This window comes from Lampetra planeri, chromosome 51, assembly GCF_965212315.1.
Source record: "Lampetra planeri chromosome 51, kcLamPlan1.2.h2, whole genome shotgun sequence".
NCBI classification, from domain to species: Eukaryota; Metazoa; Chordata; class Hyperoartia; order Petromyzontiformes; family Petromyzontidae; genus Lampetra; species Lampetra planeri.
In genome coordinates this window covers 970,703-990,981 of record NC_136157.1, presented here as the reverse complement: position 1 = coordinate 990,981, position 20,279 = coordinate 970,703, and positions in this window count along the sequence as shown.

Here is a 20,279-nt window from a genome sequence, read left to right as displayed (position 1 = left end):
GGCTATGTGATGTCTATTTGTGATACAGCATCCTGTCATACTGCGTAATAGTGGTACATCCTTGATGGTTTCAGTCACCATGTATTCATGTCTCTGCAATTAGTGTATTGTAACTCTCATAGGTGTTGAGCCTCGTGTTAAATCACTTTATTCCACTCGATAAAGGTTACTGTCACTGTGAATATGGGGTGGTTATGTCCAATTACAATAGCCTATAGCCCTAGTGTCATGATGAGGTTATTCGAAGGCGGTTTAATTGCGGGAGGATAGCACTGAAGGCCTAGGTGTAAAACACACGGCCTGCGACTGGACCTTTCCCCTAGATGTCCCCCTCTCGTGTATCATGGCCTGCTGACTTCAATACTGCCGTAAACCACAGTTCCTCTTTTTCGCCAGCAGCCAGCACTATGCCACTACAAATATATGAGGGAACACATATTTTTATAACGCGGAATACGAATTGGATAGAACGCGATAAAATGAACAGAACTGCGTTTCGCAGATAGCAATACATGATTGTGCGGCTGCTGCGGCGTAGCATCACCCAAGGCATTGGGATGCTGCTGGATGCTGCTAGATGCTACCTACGCGCCTCAGTCTTTGTTCAGCCTGTGTACGCATCTCACGCTGTATAGTGGACTGTGCATTACCCTTTATTATATATAGTTCATCATCACGCGATGTTTCCATAATGCAGTGATCGTCAGGAACGCAGCTACTAGCGCGTTATAGGAGAACAGACTGCACGTTGAGTTTAGAGAAGGGGGGAGATTGGGCTCGCTGCTGCCCCACCGAGTGGTGACCGCGAGAGCGGGGTGCATGTTGTACTCTTATATGGGAAGGCAAAGGTGAGGGATAAATTACTTAAGAAAGGGGGTGGAGGGAGCGGGGGTTGGGGGGGTCATGAACACACAAGCACGCGGCCCATGCTGCCTGTATGAAAGTGCCCTCTGTAATGATCGCGAGCCACGCACGAGGAGTTCACAGTGCAACTACACTGTCCACCTGTATAATAGGACAATGCCTGGCATCCTCTTCTCCGCAAAATTCCGTTGGGCCAAGTGTTTAGATGCTCATCCCATCTGCACGGACGCACAATGTCGTCAGAGTGCAGCGCAGCATTGACACCCACAGGCGCGCAGAGGTCGCTGGGTGAACAGCCATAAAGATAGATAACTCATTTACTGCAGTGGAACATTTTTTTAGGAGTACTAAACACATCAACTTCAGTTGTGTATCAATGCATCAACCATCACGCGAGATCCGGTCATCCTCGCAGCAGCGGCTTGTGGCTGGCCGTCGAATAAAGACGGTGACCGCATCACGCGCTTTCAGATGCGCTTCTGCGGCCGTCTGGAATGCTCTTCCTTCCGATATTACGGGAGAGCTATGCACTTTTAAATAATGTAGATTGAAAACTCATATTTTAGAACAATTTTTTGTGTTTAGTTTGTTGTCATTTCCTCGCACCTTCGATTAGCACGGTTGATTACGTAGGGTTAGGGTCAGGGTTATGGTCAGGTTCCAAGTTAGGGTCAGGGTTATGGTTTTGGGTTAGTAGTTAGGGTCAGGGGTGAGGGTTAGTGTTTAGAGGTTAGGGGTTTTGGGTTTGGGGGTTAGGGTTTAGGGGTTAGGGTTAGCGATTAGGGTTAAGGGTAAGGGGGGTTAGGATTATGAGTTAGGGTTAGGTTAGAGGTTAGGTGTATGGTCAAGGTCATGGTTTAGGGTTAGTTTAAGAAGCGTGGTCAACACATCTACGCTTCTATATAAGAAACGAAACAGTAAGACTTCTCAAATCTGGCTGTCGCCTGATGAAGCTAGTTGTAATTACTGGCGAAACGTCGTACTCAGATTGTAAATGTTGTGGCTTGGCTTTCCAACACACCGGTGTGCTGTACTATTGACGAATTGGCATGTTCTGTTTACGTGACAACCCTTACTAGTTTGCTGTGTCGGTGGTGGCGGGTTTAAACGACAAAATTTATATATTTACGCGATCTAACCCAAAAACCTATATTATGGATGATATTGGTCGCGAAAGCATATATGTTAAACTGGTTAGGTTAGAGTTAGGTAGGGTGAGGGTTAGGTATAGGTTTGGTTTAGGGGTGGGTTAGGGTTAGTTAGGGTTAGACTTAGGCTACAGTTGGGTTAGGGTTAAGGGTTAGGTTAGAGTTAGGGTAAGAGATAGGGTTAAGTTAGGTGTTAAGGGTTAGAGTTAATGGGTTGGGTTAGGTTACGGCTTAGGGTTAGGTAAGGGCTGGGTTAGGGTTAAGGGTTAGGTTATGCTTAGGTGTTGGGGTTAGCTTTGGGCTTGGGTTTTGGTTTCAGGTTAGGGTCAGGTTCAGGGTTAGGGTTTAGAGGTTAGAGGTTGGGGTTAGGGATTAGGGCTTGTGGGTCAGGTTTAGGGCTTAGCAGTTATGGTTAAGAGTTAGGCTTAGGGGTCAGAGTTATGAATTAGGGCTTAGGGATAGGTTAGCGTTAGAGGCTAGGTTAAGGGTCATGGTTTAGGATTCATGGTTTAGGGTTAGGATAGAGCTGGTATAGGGGTTAGGTTAAGGGTTAGGGGTTAGGAATTTGGGGGTTATGGATTAGGGGTTAGGGATAGTGGTTAGAGGTAAGGGGGTTGGGTTTGGGTTAGAGGTTAGGGTGAGGGGTTAGGGGTATAGGGTTTAGGGTTTAGGGTTAAGGGTTGGGGTTGGGGTTGGGGTTAGGGTTCGGGTTTAGGGTTATGGGTTAGGGGTTAGGGTTAGTGGTTAGGTAGTGTTAGGTTAGGGTTAGGTAGGGTTAGGTTAAGGTAGGTTAGGGTTGGGTTAGGGTTAGATTATGGTTAGAGTTTAGGGGTTAAGGTCAGGTTAGGCGTTAGGTTAAGGTTAGGGGTTAATGTTAGGAGTTGGGGTTAGGTTAGGGTTAAATGAGGGTTGGGTAAGTAACAGTTAGGGTTAGGTTAAATTTCTGGGTTAGGGTTAGGTTAGAATTAGAGGTTCAGGTTATGGGTTAAGGGTTAGGGTGAGGTTTAGGGTTAGGTAGGGTTAGGGTAAGGTTAGGTTAGAATTGGGTTGGGTTGGGGTTAAGGGTTAAGTCAGGGTTTTGGTTTTGGGTTAGGGTTTAGAGGTTAGGGTTTGGGGTTTGACAAGGGTTTTTTTTAGACCTATAGAATATTTAGGGTTAGGGTTAAGGGTTATGTTCGGGTTAGGTTTTGGTTAGGTGTAAGGGTTATGGGTTAGGTTAGGGTTATTGTTTTGGGTTAAGGTTAGGGTTTAAAAGTTAGGGGTTAGGAAAAGGGTTCAGGGTTAGGGTTTGTGGGTCAGGGTTAGGGGTTAGTGATTCGAGGTTAGGGTTAGGGCTTAGAGGTTAGGGGTTAGGGTAGGGTTAGAGTTTAGTGTAAGGGTCAGGGTTAGGTTAGGGTTAGGTTAGGGTTGGTGTAAGATTAAGGTAAGGGGTTAGGATTTAGGTTAGTTTTGGGTTAGGGTTAGGTGAGGGTTGGAGGTCGATTAAGGTTGGGTATTAGGGGTTATGGTTAGGTTACGGTTAGGGTTAGGTTAGGTCTCGGTTGGGTTTAGGTTAGGGGTTAGCTGTTCGGGGGTTAGGCTGAGGGTTACGGGTAAAGGGTTAGGGCTATTGTGTTCAGGTGGATATATGGGCATCATAGTGTAATGTGAGGATATATCCGGGTTGCTGATGGATCACACCTCGTTACGATGATTGGCTCTGCCGGTCCTGGCCCATAGCCAATGGGGGGAAGTCTAGGGGCGTGGCCCTGACGTAATGGGAAGGTGACATCTGTAAGTAGAGAATTGGTTCTGCTGGCTTTAGCCACAGCCAATGGGGGGACGAGTCAGGGGCGTGGTCCGGGGAGCGTACGATGGAGTCTAGAAGATTCCATAGAGGTTAACCAGGATTGGTGGAAAGGTACCACGTGACCCGGGTATTAAAAGGGGTGGAGACGAACAACACGTGGTCAGATCTGGAACGAACGGAGGGTGAGGCCACGCTGGAGCGGGGTCCAGGCTGCCACGTGGCCGCGCGTGTCTCTCTCTCTATCCCTTTCATGCTGTCTGTCAGCAGCGTGAAGGAGTAAGATAGGAGTGTTGTGAACGAAAGACAAATAAAGACCGGATTCCAGAAGTTGCTTCCACGACCTTTATTACAATAGGATAGGATCAGGGCTATAGAGTCAGGGCTAAAGGGTTAAGATAGATATACAGGGTGCTTCAAAAATATATGTTAACACTTATATGGGACTATCGTTTTTAATGGAAATAGAACAGAGAACACACTGTAACATGATAACAAATGTATGTTAATAGCTTCAAAAAGTCAAAGAGTTTCCACTTGTTTGCCATCATTGTCAACACATGCCTGGGATCTTCCCCAGGTGGTTTCCAGAGCCCGGAGGCACATTTCTTGTGGTATTGCTGCAAATTCTCCGAAGTGTTACATTTTTTTTTAGCAGCCTGTATGTGCTCTATAGGTTCTGCACCAGTCACGTGCTGCCCTCTTATGAACAAACGCCCAACTACAGCTACTGCTTTACAAGGAAGACGATAATGAGCGAGGCAGAGCAAGCAGCCTCCATCCTCATTGCCTCATGTCCACACACACAGTGCGAGTGATTCGACCCCTACTCATCCCGTCAGCCCACAACAACCTTCTGAGAGTGCATCTCATCAGCAGAATTGATTCAACACAAGCAACACCGTGGGGCAAGCTACGACGCTCCAGTGTCTCATCAGCAGTCAGGCTTGCTTGAACCAATACTGGTGAACTGCTAGATGTTATTGGCAGGGACCCACTCTGTGAGACATGGGACCCTGGTTCAGCTCAGGACTCCGTAACGCGTTGGCTCGAGCTTGGCCATGCCGATGTCACTGCAATGCACGGGCACGCGGCGCCCTCTCGTGGACAAATCTATCAATGACTGAAGATCATTGAGGTGACGCTGCTTTGGCAGCATGGTACACGGACGGCAAGTTACCATCAATACATTCGTCAATAACCCGTAGCATCAGAGGCGTAGCTAGGGGGGGGCAGGGGGTACATATGTCCCCGGGCGCCAAGGTAAAGGGGCGCCAAAATGAGGCTTACAACGTTACATTATAACTTATTGCAGCGGGCGCGGCAGCCTGAAACTACTGCACAAATCTACACCTCAACCTAAAAGTTTATATATCCCGCCACAAACAGCCTACATGTCATGTAATTACATTTTGGTACGCGCGCCTATTAACAACTTACATGGAAGAACGTCCCAAACAACAGAAAGGCGCAGTCTTTCAGCCTTAGTCACTGGCCTATTTGTTGGTGGCGGAAACTACGACGGCCTGAAACACGCTGGAGTGCACGATCAGAAACTGTTAAAGCTATCTGTGAAGCACTGGATGAACTAGTAGGGCTGCTAGACACATTCTCGGAGGACGTAACTATGACGCCTGAAACCAGAAGTGATGCAGAACAGTTACAGACATGCACATTAAATTTTAACTTCATAGTTTTATTACATTTCTGGAATGTCATTCTTGGAAAAACTGATCGTGTTCAGAAGCGCTTACAGGATCCTACTATGAATTTCAAGGAAACAGCAACTGATCTTGAATCTTTGAAGCATGCATTTGTCAAGCATCGTGATGATTTGAGCCAAGTTGCTGTAGAAAATGCCAAAACAAGATGCACAGCCTGGGGGATCGATGTGGACAGAAGAATTAGGCGACATCAGAAGATGCCAGGAAAACTGGCAAGAGATGCAGGACTTTCAGCAGAAGAAGAAATTGTACGCGTTATGAAGAGTGTATTTTATCGACTTCAACAGGAGATGTCAACACGGTTTTTACGGCTAAAAGACCTGAACACAAAATTTGGATTTCTGCTGGACGTCAAAACTCTTCTATCCGACACAGATGTCGATGCAATTCGTCGAAATTGCACAGATTTTGGAAATTTCTATGACACCGACATCAATGGCCACGAACTTTTCACAGAAATTGGAGATTGCAAAATGCTGCTCAGTAACCGGAATGAAGTTCTACCAGAAACTCCTTTGGATCTTCTTGGTTTTATTGTGTTTTATGGAGACGACATATTTCCGAATTTGCGAATTTCACTGCAAATTTTATTAACAATAGCAGTTTTTATTGCATGCTGTGAGCGGTCATTCAGCAAATTGAAACTTATTTTGTCGTATTTGCGTGCTTCAATGGGACAAGATCGTCTCAGCGATCTTGCTCTTCTTAGCGTTGAAAGAGAAACATTGGAAAAAACAGATTTTGATTACGTGATTGACCAGTTTGTGACAGTGAAATCAAGAAAAATGTATCTTTTGTAGACTGTCAACCAGTCTACGACAGTGACTGAGTGAGCCATGTAATATAATTTCTATAAATTTGCTTTTTTAAATACAATGTTTCATTAAAATTTAAATTGTTATTCCTTATTCGATGTAATAGGAAAATGTGATTAAACGGGGGGGGAGTGGGGGGCGCCAATTTAATAGTTCGTCCCCGGGCGCAAAATATCCTAGCTACGCCTCTGCGTAGCATCGTCCCCTCCCGCCACGAGGGGCCGGGTCGGTGCGTGGCCTCGTCCCAGCGACCTCTGGTGGTGGTGGTGGGAATGGGACCTGAACCCTGAGAGGCAGGCCTCGCCAGCTAAGGGGCCGTCCATAAATGACGTCACGCGATTTTGGCCGAGTTTTGACCCCCCTCCCCCCCTCGTCACACGGCGTCACAAAAAGTCAGACCCCCCTCAAATATGACGTCACAAAGCTCTGCCCCCCCCCAAACCATATTTCCATTTTGAAAATAAAACATGCTTCAAATCACTTAAAACTATTGCCACTGTAGTGCGTATTTAATGTGGCGCTGCACTCTCATGTTGTAGGAGAAAACATGTGTCGCGCCATTATTCAAGCGCTACGTGAAAGTTAGCCTGCTACTACGCCAATAGGTCAACAGGGGGCGGATGGGAGGCTTAGTAGGTTGAGTGGCAGTAAAGCCAAGGTAATCCCCCCCCCCTGGGTATCTCGTGACCGGAGGGGTGGACCCCGGATAGGGGCGGAGTGAGCCCCGACTCGTGTATAACAGGACCCTGCGGGGTGGGCTGGTAGGAACGAATAACCAAAGAATATAAACATAATGTATTATTACACTTGTTTAGCCAGGAAAGCCCCACTGAGTCTAAAGGTTTTTGTAGGGTCCTGCCAAGTGTTTGCAGTAGGGGGCGATGTTGCTACACCAAATCCGACGATACGAAGGGAGAGTGTGAGGACTAGTTCTAGGCTTTAGGCCTAGCTGTAGGCGTTATAGGCCGCTGTGAGTTAATTTTTAATTTAAAAGTTTTAATTATTTATGTAAAAGCTTTAAATGTAAATGTTTCTATTTAAAAACATCAGGGAATGTAACATTGTTAAACATTAACTCCCTTTCACACACGCGGGGATACGATACGAAGGGAGAGTTTGAGGCCTATTTCTAGTCTTTAGGCCTAGCTGTAGGCTTTAGGCCGCCGTGAGTTAATTTTAAATGTAAATGTTTTGATTATTTATGTTGAAGCTTTAAATTTAAATGTTTCTATTTAAAAGCATCAGGGAATGTAACATTGTTAAACATTAACTCCCTTGCACACACGCGGGGGTACGATACGAAGGGAGAGTTTGAGGCGTAGTTCGAGGCTTTAGGCCTAGCTGTAGGCTTTAGGGCGCTGTGAGTTAAATTTGAATTTAAAAGTTTTAATTAAAAGCTATCTCAGGGAATTATAAGGGAATGTTACACTTGTTTAGCCAGGAAAGCCGCATTAATTTAAATGTTTTAATTAAAAGCTATCTGAGGGAATTATAAGGGAATGTTACACTTGTTTAGCCAGGAAAGCGTCACTGAGTCTAAAGGTTTTTGTAGGGTCATGCCAAGTGTTTGCAGTAGGGGGCGCTGTTGCTACACGGACGGACGGACGGACAAACGGACGGATGATATAATCTGTTGTAGGCTGGTCCACTTCGTTCCTACCAGTAAAAGCCGGTCCTCTCAATGGAACCGGCAGTTGTTGTCCACTCGAAGAACCGACGACATCTCAAGTCTAGAGCCCTGGGACCCCTCAACCGAGGCTCTTGTCAGAGCCGGGTTCGAGTGGGCCAGGGGTGAGACCCGGAGACCCTGGCAAGGTCGGGTCAGAATAGCCTCCCCTAGGTCCCGGTAGCAGAGGACCCGATAGAGAGTGTAGTCCCGAATTGAATAGGACACGCTAGCCCGGATATCGGGTGGAAGGGGGCGTACCCCTTCGTGTCAGGGACAACTGTTATTGCGTTTACTGTTAATAAATGTGTTGCCTCCAAGAGGAAGACAAGTTTGTACCCACAACACATGTATTAAAAAGGTGGCGTTGGAAAAAAATTTGCATAAAATTAACTTGAAAATATTCAATGTCTAACTAAAACTGCAGATGTTCAGAATATTATATTGAAATTATCTTATAATTATCAAATATTAAAAGTAATTCTAATTAGAAAAAATACTTGAAACTTCGTAGTAGAACGAAGAAAAATGGAGAGTACAATTATAACAATCACATATTCATTCCACAGAATGAAAAGTCCTGGTAGAATCATTAAAATCTAAATATTTTATAACAATCATTCAAAAATGTTACAAAATGTATGCTTCTCCATTCTCCCATGAAGAAGAAAAATGCTCCTTCATCGAATAAATAAAAGGTGACCTTAGTAAATTTAAATAATCAAATAGTTAATAATGAAAATGTATCCAAATTAATGTTGTTATAACAATTCAATTGAATTAAGTAGAACGTGTTGTTTATATTTAAAGTTGCGCATTTTGATGTGACGTCACATTTCTCAAACCCCCCCTCCCCCCGTAGGTGCGTGACGTCCTTTATGGACGGCCCTTAAATAACCTGACCAACATGGAAACCTGCTAAATAACCTAACCAAGATGGACACTCGCTAAATAACCTAACCAAGATGGACACTTGCTAAATAACCTAACCAAGATGGACACTCGATAAATAACCTAACGAAGATGGACACTCACTAGATAACCTAACCAACAAGGACACTAGCTAAATAATATAACCAATATGCACACTCGATAAATAACATAATCAGCGTGGACGCGGAGTTGCGTGTTCAAGTCGTGTCGGTAGCTTTGTGTAATGAAATGCGGTGGACATCGACACCGCATCGCTGCGGAGTCCCTCTCGCGTCCGTGGTAACAGCGCGACCCGATCCAAACCCGCGCCGCACTGCCGACTGGAGACATGAGCCGCGGGCAGTGGACGCGGTGCCGAGTGGGGAGGTCAAACCCGGCTTAGTGCTGTAGCGCCCTCCCCCCCCATATGGGCAAACCTCGCGGTACAACTGCAGCGCCATAGCACTGCTGTATATATGCATTTAACAAAAAATTATATTAAGAATGATTCTGCCTATTTTTTTTATAAGTTTGATCTGGATGTAGCGCTGGGGCACGGAAAAGGTGAGTCACCCTCCCCTGCCTCACCACACAAGGTACAGCTGGGGAGGTTCTAAATGTAATTAAAAAAACGGTGCCAAGGGGGGGGGGGGGGGCTAATGAGATTCTGCGGTAAATTCCAAAACTGACATCAAGAGGAAAATGCCATACAATAACATGTACACCGAACAAACAGCAGGGGTCACGGATCTCCCCGGATGGCGAGAACCAGCCAGGGGCGGTTGACCATTGCAGACTGGCTGGGGTTTTAAAATACAACAGTAAGTTCGAAGCTTAGCTATATCTCAACGTCAGGATATCAAAATATAACTTGATCATAAGAAGCACGGATCCCTGGCGATACAGACGGGGAACAAAGGTTAATAAAAACCCTCGGAATACCCTTGGTAACATCTACCACAAATCTTGGTTAAGCATAAACAGAATAATAATTATGAATGTATTAAACCTAGGGTCATTCAGAAGAGATACAATGCGAAATAGGTCAATCACACATGGCCAAGATATTAGATATTCCGTAGGATTAGAGCCTCTCCAGCAGCTAACACAGCACATGGTATGTATGCAGGGGGCGCCTCCCCAAACCGCGACGTGAGTGCTGTAACCACTGCTCAAAACGTACTTTGAGTCACTTGCAGAGTCAAAACTGCGGAAAGTGGTACGGTACCAAGCTTTTAGAGGTGTAAAAGAATAATTTTCTTCTCTTAACTATTTCGTGACGAGTGAACGGAAACATGGCGATAACCTGGACAAAAGGGACACCCCCCCGCCCTCGCGTTTCCAGATAAATTATTGCGGAAAGCTGTAAAACCAGTCAAACACTCTGAGGGGCAACTAAGCAGCTGTTCCCACAGGCTGAGAGGGAAATCAAAAGGAATTCCGGTCCTTTGTGAGAAGACGCGCCGAGGTGGGAGAATTTCAGATATAAGCAAGAATACATAACACGCAAATCAGTTCTGCGAGTGGCAGACTGGGAATTGCCCCCATGACAGGCACTTTTATAGGGAGTTCTGCGTCGGCAAAAGCCACGCATCACGGAGAGGTTTTCTCTTAATTAGAGTGTTTTTAGATATTAAGTTGCTTAACACAGAAGTGTCTGAGTGTTTCCTTCCTAAGTTCATGTATAATAATCTTAATTATAAGAACTCTATCCTGCGGTGAGATCTGAATTCTGAGACCTGCCATAATTACACTTATAACATATCCAGTAAAAGATGAAGCGAGAATCATTGTGTAATGACAGTGCGGAGCGATGGCGGGACAGTGTGGCTCCCCGGGACCATGGTTGCAAATGGACGAGCTATTCATGAGACGGGAGCCAATGGCAGGGAAGGACGAGTTCATGAGGATTCATGAGACGGGATCCAATGGGGGGAAGTCTGAGAAGGACGTGAGCGGCAGGGCCAGGTGCGGTGAGGAGGATTGAGGCTCAGGGTGTGGCCGGAGCGGCCGAGCATTAATAGCAGCGTTAGCGGAGGCTTGGGGCTGCCTGTGGTGGGGAACTGCCGTCGCATTGGTTCGGGTCGTTTCCATCGTCTGCGAGTCGCCTTAAGATTGGAAGCTATGTTATCTCAGAAGAAAAGAGTTGTATCAATACCCAAGTGTACATATTCACACGCAGTTACGTGTTGAGTTGTTGTTGGACTTTATTCATAGTAAATATACAGAAGACAAGACGGCGTCTCTGAGAGCTACAGTGAGGGAAAAAAGTATTTGATCCCCTGCTGATTTTGTACGTTTGCCCACTGACAAAGAAATGATCAGTCTATAATTTAATGGTAGGTTTATTTGAACAGTGAGAGACAGAATAACAACAACAAAATCCAGAAAAACGCATGTCAAAAATGTTATAAATTGATTTGCATTTTAATGAGGGAAATAAGTATTTGACCCCTTATATTCTTAGGTTTTTTCGGTAAAGTCACGTAGGTAAAACATTAAAATTAATAAAAGTAAAATAAAATAAAAATCACGACGTTTCGGAGGCAACACAAGCTTCCGTCGTCAGGTGGAACCGTCACAGCCACGACAGCTGTATCAAGTAAATGAGAGATTGCAGGAGCTACCACTCCGTTTATATAATGGTTGGAGAGGGGGGAAGGGCCAGGTACAGCACACTTTTTATTCATATGGCAAGGTGAGGCTTAAGAGGGTGAGCCTTTGTTATGGAGAGGTACGGTTTGTGACTCAACCTGTGACAAGGAGAAAACAACTGACCATGGTAAACCTGTCAGTTGTCTGTCAAATAAGATTGGCCAAATAAGTGTAGTTAAATCTTTTTTGCATGGTTAATCACATCTTTCCAATGATTACTCAGTTTGTAACCATCATCACGGTTGAAATTATGTCTGTGTTTGTATATTTGTATGGCTTCGTGTACAAACCTTTGATGGTAGCCAGGAGGTTTGCAGAGAACCTTGGTCTCGGAAAACAAATATACAAACACAGACATAATCACTTCCTCTCAGCCTCACCAGCACATCCATCAGCCACTCACAAATTAGAGGACCCCCACCCCGAGTCGCTGCGGAGTGGAGATTCCATAAAGCGTGTCTCGTGACATTCATAAAAAAAACATGTCTCGTGTCGTTCCTGTGAGTAGAGTTGAGTGTGGCTCTGGTGGGCAGCGGAGCGAGTAGTTGGGACAGTGATGGTGGATGGTGTTGGTGAGGGTGGATGATGAATGGTTGTGGAGGATGGCTGGTGATGCAGAGAGGATGGCGATGGAGGGTGGAAGGTCATTTGTGGTGGATGGTGAATGTTCATGTATGATGGAGGGTGATATGTGGTGGATGGTGATGGAGGGTGGATGTTGACGGAGGGTGGATGTTGATGCGTGGTGGATCGTGATGTGGATGGTGAGGGTTGATGGTTCTCACCGTGGGCCGAGTTGGTGGAGTCGCCCTTCAACCCTTGATTTGTCTCCACTTTCGCGTCATCCGAGTACTGATCGCGAAGCGAGCGGAGCAGCAGCAAGGGCTGCGAATTGTTACGTCTGGGAGCCACCGGGTGGCGCATGGGTACCGTGGGACCCGAGCCACGACCCCCTCATGCCACAAGTGCTGTTGATGCCCTGTCTTAGTGTCGGGGTGACCACATTGTCAGCTCAGGGATTGGCAACCGGGCAGATGGAAGACCCCAATATTTGATGTCTCTTTGCACGGTCGCACCCCAGGCTCTTCCATATCGTGGCTTCTCTTGCCCCAATCACATCGTCGTTATGCTCACGGTCTTGAACATTTAACGCTGTAAGGGGGGCCTCCTAACTCTTAGCTTTGGCCACCACGGGGATGCAAAGCCCCCCCCCCCACCCTCGTGACGCTACTGCCCTGCCCCGTCTCAAGGCCTTCCTTCCGTCCTTTGCCCACGACTGCCTGTCTCTCAGTGCCGACTCGAGCCACGCCGCCAACTCTGTGCGGCATCTCGAGGTCCGGTTGCAAGTTGCGCGCCGCCACTGAGTAAAATCCCCATTGCAGACGCACTGGGAAAGGGTTGCCACCTAACTCGGGACAGCCTGGGACTTGACGTCTGTGTTCGGGCGGCAGAAGTTTGCACTTGCACCGAGATCTGTTGCCTGGGCCGTCTCTTGAGAAATCTGACCGAGTTGGGGGGGGGGGGGTCTGCAGTGGCGCCACGGTAGCCAGATGTTAAATCCCTCGCCTGGTATAGAGGTCGTGGGTTCGATCCTGACCCGGACTGCTATATATTTGGAGTTTGCGTCTCTCTCTCCGCTTGGTTGCTGCTACTTTCTCCGCGTCATGCCAGTTTTCCCTCCGCATTTAGAATCAACATCACGCGTTTAGAGTTGGCTGCTGCTGCCATACATTTCCACATCGATGAGCCACTTCATTGAGCTATCAATTGTAATAGCCCGGTGGCTTCTGAAAAACACCTGCATAGCTCAGTGGGGCCCTTACCTGGTAAAAAGAAAATGTTATGTTTTTTTCACTCGCACTCAAAAAACGCGAGGCGACTTCCTGCATCGACCTCGGTCCGCTCACTGCCAGCAGCGTTTATTCCACACACTTTGGCACAAACAGCGCATGGCCGACGTTCCAGAACCTGACCGCTGGGCAGGCATGAAAGGCCCAGATTCAAAAGCGCTCGGCTGAGGACCAAACGTTCGGCCAGAAATTTGTCCCGAACACCTGAATCGCGTGCCTCGTTCTTTCACAACAGAACGCGCTCATTCCTGGGAACATTACATTTCGATTTTCGCAGGTAACAAAAAACAGATGAATAACATTTGTAACACGAACACTTGAACAATCGCCAAGGCACCAAAGCCAATCGCAACAATTAAGAGTAGCGAGACTGTTTCCTGAGTAACAAGTGCAATAACACTAAAATCACGTTGGTTGGTCACTGGTGGGAATGTTTGCTCGTAACGGACTTGGTTGATTGTTGTGTTTTTAGCAGGGAACCCCCCCTTGATGAAGTCTGGTGAGAAGTTCCATGCGTGCTGGCTATTATTCGTCACACCCAGCCTTCTCAATCCTGCGTCTAGAGCTGGGACTGTGAGTCACTAAACTGTGTCTAGAGCTGGGGTCGTTAGTCACTAAATTCCGTGTTTAGAGCTGCGACCATGAGTCACTAAACTGTCTAAAGTTGGGACCGTGAAACAGTAAACTCTGTGGGTCTAGAGTTGGGACTGTGAGTCACTAAAATGTGTCTAGAGCTGGTACCGTGAGTCACTAAACTCGGTGTGTCTATAGCTGGGACCATGAGTCACTAAACTCTGTGTGTCTGGAGTCAAGACCGTGAGTCACTAAACTATATGTCTACAGCTAGGACCGTGAGTCACTAAACTGTGTCTATTGCTGGAGCCATGAGTCACTAAACTCTATGGGACTAGAGCTGAGACAGTGAGTCACGAAATTCTGTGTCTATAGCTGGGACCGAGAGTCGCTAAACTCAGTGGGTCTAGAGTTGGGGCCGTGAGTCACTAAACCCTGTGTCTATACAACTCGGTTAGTGAATGACTAAACTGTGTCGAGTTGGAACTGTAAGTCACTAAACTGTGTCTAAAGATGGGGCCTTGAGTCGCTAAACTCAGTGTGTCTAGAGCTGGGACCATGAGTCACGAAACTCTGTCTAGAGTTAAGACCGTGAGTCGCTAAACGATGTGTGTCTAGAGTTGGGGCCGTGAGTCACTAAACTCAGTGTGTATACAGCTGGGACCGTGAGTCAATAAACTCTGTGTCTGGAGTCAAGACCGTGAGTCACTAAACTCTGTGTGTCTAGAGCTGAGACAGTGGGTCACTAAATTACGTGTCAAAAGCTGGGACTGTAAGTAACTAAACTCTGTCTATAGCTGGGACCATGAGTAACTAAACTCGGTGTGTCCAGAGTTGGGACCCTTAGTCATTAAGCCCTGTGTGTCTGGAGTCAAGACCATGAGTCACTAAACTATATGTCTACAGCTGGGACCGTGAGTCACTAAACTGTGTCTATTGCTGGAACCATGAGTCACTAAACTCTATGGGTCTAGAGCTGAGACAGTGAGTCACGAAAGTCTGTGTCTATAGCTGAAACCGAGAGTCGCTAAACTCTGTGTGTCTAGAGTTGGGGCCGTGAGTCACTAAACACTGTGTCTACAGCTCGGTTAGTGAATAACTAAACTGTGTCGAGAGTTGGAACTGTGAGTCACTAAACTGTGTCTAAAGATGGTGCCATGAGTCGCTAAACTCTTTGTGTCTAGAGCTGGGACCATGAGTCACGAAACTCTGTCTAGAGTTAAGACCGTGAGTCACTAAACTCTGTGGGTCTAGAATGGGGGCCGTGAGTCGCTAAACTCAGTGTGTCTATAGCTGGGACTGTAAGTCATGAAAGTCTGTCTACAGCTGGGACCATGAGTAACTAAACTCAGTGTGTCTAGAGCTGGGACCGTGAGTCACTAAACTCAATGTGTCTGGAGTCAAGACCGTGAGTCACTAAACTCTGTGGGTCTAGAGTTGGGGCCGTGAGTCGCTAAACTGTGTCTATTGCTGGAGCCATGAGTCACTAACTCGGTGTGTATACAGCTGGGACTGTGAGTCACGAAATTCTGTGTCTGCAGCTGGGACCGTGAGTCACTAAACTCGGTGTGTCTATATCTGGGACCGTGAGTCACTAAATTCCGTCTAGAGTTAAGATCGTGAGTCACTAAACTCTGTGTGTCTAGAGCTGAGACAGTGAGTCACTAAATTCTGTGTCTATAGCTGGGACTGTAAGTCACTAAACTGTCTATAGCTGGGACCATGAATAACTAAACTCGGTGTGTCTAAAGATGGTGCCATGAGTCGCTAAACTCTTTGTGTCTAGAGCTGGGACCATGAGTCACGAAACTCTGTCTAGAGTTAAGACCGTGAGTCACTAAACTCTGTGGGTCTAGAATGGGGGCCGTGAGTCGCTAAACTCAGTGTGTCTATAGCTGGGACTGTAAGTCATGAAAGTCTGTCTACAGCTGGGACCATGAGTAACTAAACTCAGTGTGTCTAGAGCTGGGACCGTGAGTCACTAAACTCAATGTGTCTGGAGTCAAGACCGTGAGTCACTAAACTCTGTGGGTCTAGAGTTGGGGCCGTGAGTCGCTAAACTGTGTCTATTGCTGGAGCCATGAGTCACTAACTCGGTGTGTATACAGCTGGGACTGTGAGTCACGAAATTCTGTGTCTGCAGCTGGGACCGTGAGTCACTAAACTCGGTGTGTCTATATCTGGGACCGTGAGTCACTAAATTCCGTCTAGAGTTAAGATCGTGAGTCACTAAACTCGGTGTGTCTAGAGCTGGGACCGTGAGTCAACAAATTCTGTGTCTACAGCTGGGACCGTAAGTCAATAAACTATGTGGGTCTAGAGTTGAGACAGTGAGTCACTAAATTCTGTGTCTACATCTGGGACCGTGAGTCACTAAACTCTGTGTGTCTAGAGCTGAGACAGTGAGTCACTAAATTCTGTGTCTATAGCTGGGACTGTAAGTCACTAAACTGTCTATAGCCGGGACCATGAATAACTAAACTCGGTGTGTCTAGAGTTGGGACCCTTAGTCACTAAACTCGGTGTGTCTAGAGCTGGGACAGTGAGTAACTAAACTCTGTGGGTCTAGAGTTGGGACTGTGAGTCACTAAACACGGTGTGTCTAGAGCTGGGACTGTGAGTCACTAAACTCAGTGTGTCTAGAGCTGGGACAGAGTTTAGTGACTCACTGTGTGTCTAGAGTTAAGACAGTGAGTCACTAAACTGTTTCTAGAGTTCGGACACTGAATCACCTAAACTCTGTGTCTCGGGCTGGGACCACGAGTCACTAAACTGTGTCTATTGCTGGAACCATGAGTCACTAAACTCTATGGGTCTAGAGCTGAGACAGTGAGTCACGAAAGTCTGTGTCTATAGCTGAAACCGAGAGTCGCTAAACTCTGTGTGTCTAGAGTTGGGGCCGTGAGTCACTAAACACTGTGTCTACAGCTCGGTTAGTGAATAACTAAACTGTGTCGAGAGTTGGAACTGTGAGTCACTAAACTGTGTCTAAAGATGGTGCCATGAGTCGCTAAACTCTTTGTGTCTAGAGCTGGGACCATGAGTCACGAAACTCTGTCTAGAGTTAAGACCGTGAGTCACTAAACTCTGTGGGTCTAGAATGGGGGCCGTGAGTCGCTAAACTCAGTGTGTCTATAGCTGGGACTGTAAGTCATGAAAGTCTGTCTACAGCTGGGACCATGAGTAACTAAACTCAGTGTGTCTAGAGCTGGGACCGTGAGTCACTAAACTCAATGTATCTGGAGTCAAGACCGTGAGTCACTAAACTCTGTGGGTCTAGAGTTGGGGCCGTGAGTCGCTAAACTGTGTCTATTGCTGGAGCCATGAGTCACTAACTCGGTGTGTATACAGCTGGGACTGTGAGTCACGAAATTCTGTGTCTGCAGCTGGGACCGTGAGTCACTAAACTCGGTGTGTCTATATCTGGGACCGTGAATCACTAAATTCCGTCTAGAGTTAAGATCGTGAGTCACTAAACTCGGTGTGTCTAGAGCTGGGACCGTGAGTCAACAAATTCTGTGTCTACAGCTGGGACCGTAAGTCAATAAACTATGTGGGTCTAGAGTTGAGACAGTGAGCCACTAAATTCTGTGTCTACATCTGGGACCGTGAGTCACTAAACTCTGTGTGTCTAGAGCTGAGACAGTGAGTCACTAAATTCTGTGTCTATAGCTGGGACTGTAAGTCACTAAACTGTCTATAGCTGGGACCATGAATAACTAAACTCGGTGTGTCTAGAGTTGGGACCCTTAGTCACTAAACTCGGTGTGTCTAGAGCTGGGACAGTGAGTAACTAAACTCTGTGGGTCTAGAGTTGGGACTGTGAGTCACTAAACACGGTGTGTCTAGAGCTGGGACTGTGAGTCACTAAACTCAGTGTGTCTAGAGCTGGGACAGAGTTTAGTGACTCACTGTGTGTCTAGAGTTAAGACAGTGAGTCACTAAACTGTTTCTAGAGTTCGGACCCTGAATCACCTAAACTCTGTGTCTCGGGCTGGGACCACGAGTCACTAAACTGTGTCTATTGCTGGAACCATGAGTCACTAAACTCTATGGGTCTAGAGCTGAGACAGTGAGTCACGAAAGTCTGTGTCTATAGCTGAAACCGAGAGTCGCTAAACTCTGTGTGTCTAGAGTTGGGGCCGTGAGTCACTAAACACTGTGTCTACAGCTCGGTTAGTGAATAACTAAACTGTGTCTAGAGTTGGAACTGTGAGTCACTAAACTGTGTCTAAAGATGGTGCCATGAGTCGCTAAACTCTTTGTGTCTAGAGCTGGGACCATGAGTCACGAAACTCTGTCTAGAGTTAAGACCGTGAGTCACTAAACTCTGTGGGTCTAGAATGGGGGCCGTGAGTCGCTAAACTCAGTGTGTCTATAGCTGGGACTGTAAGTCATGAAAGTCTGTCTACAGCTGGGACCATGAGTAACTAAACTCAGTGTGTCTAGAGCTGGGACCGTGAGTCACTAAACTCAACGTGTCTGGAGTCAAGACCGTGAGTCACTAAACTCTGTGGGTCTAGAGTTGGGGCCGTGAGTCGCTAAACTGTGTCTATTGCTGGAGCCATGAGTCACTAACTCGGTGTGTATACAGCTGGGACTGTGAGTCACGAAATTCTGTGTCTGCAGCTGGGACCGTGAGTCACTAAACTCGGTGTGTCTATATCTGGGACCGTGCGTCACTAAATTCCGTCTAGAGTTAAGACCGTGAGTCACTAAACTCGGTGTGTCTAGAGCTGGGACCGTGAGTCAACAAATTCTGTGTCTACAGCTGGGACCGTAAGTCAATAAACTACGTGGGTCTAGAGTTGAGACAGTGAGTCACTAAATTCTGTGTCTACATCTGGGACCGTGAGTCACTAAACTCTGTGTGTCTAGAGCTGAGACAGTGAGTCACTAAATTCTGTGTCTATAGCTGGGACTGTAAGTCACTAAACTGTCTATAGCTGGGACCATGAATAACTAAACTCGGTGTGTCTAGAGTTGGGACCCTTAGTCACTAAACTCGGTGTGTCTAGAGCTGGGACAGTGAGTAACTAAACTCTGTGGGTCTAGAGTTGGGACTGTGAGTCACTAAACACGGTGTGTCTAGAGCTGGGACTGTGAGTCACTAAACTCAGTGTGTCTAGAGCTGGGACAGAGTTTAGTGACTCACTGTGTGTCTAGAGTTAAGACAGTGAGTCACTAAACTGTTTCTAGAGTTCGGACCCTGAATCACCTAAACTCTGTGTCTCGGGCTGGGACCACGAGTCACTAAACTGTGTCTAGAGCTGGGACCGTTTGTCACTAAACTCAGTGTGTCTACAGCTGGGACCATTTGTCACTAAACTCAGTGTGTCTATAGCTGGGACCATTTGTCACTAAACTCAGTGTGTCTTCAGCTGGGACCATGAGTCACTAAACTCTGTGTCTACAGCTGGGACCGTGAGTCACTATACTCAGTGTGTCTAGAACTCGGACCGTGAGTCACTAAACTGTGTCTAGAGCTGCGGCCGTGAGTCACTAAACTCTGTGTCTAGAGCTGTGGCCGTGAGTAACTCAACTCTTTGTGTCTGGAGTTGGGACCGTGAGTCACTAAACTCTGTCTAGAGTTAAGAGCGTGAGTCACTAAACGACGTGTGTCGAGAGCTGGGACCGTGAGTCACTAAATGTTGTGTCTATAGTTGGGAGCATGAGTCGCTAAACTCAGTGTCTACAGCTGGGACCGTGAGTCACTAAACTTACCGTGTCTACAGCTGGGGCCGTGAGTCACTAAACTCTGTGAGTCTAGAATTGGGACCGTGAGTCACTAAACTGTGTGTCTAGAGCTGGGACGGTGAGTCATTAAACTCGGTGTGTCTAGAGCTGGGACTGAGTCACTAAACTCAGTGTGTCTGGAGCTGGGACAGAGTTTAGTGACTCACTGTGTGTCTAGAGTTAAGACCGTGAGTCACTAAACTGTTTCTAGAGGTGGGACCCTGAATCATCTAAACTCTGTGTCTCGGGCTGGGACCACGAGTCACTAAACTGTGTCTAGAGCTGAGACCGTGAGTCACTAAACTCAGTGTGTCTACAGCTGCGACCGTTTGTCAACTAAACTCAGTGTGTTTATAGCTGCGACCGTGAGTCACTAAACTCAGTGTTTATATCTGCGACCGTGAGTCATTAAACTCAGTGTGTCTATAGCTGCGACCGTGAGTCACTAAACTCAGTGTGTCTATAGCTGCGACCGTGAGTCATTAAACTCAGTGTGTTTATAGCTGCGACCGTGAGTCATTAAACTCAGTGTGTTTATAGCTGCGACCGT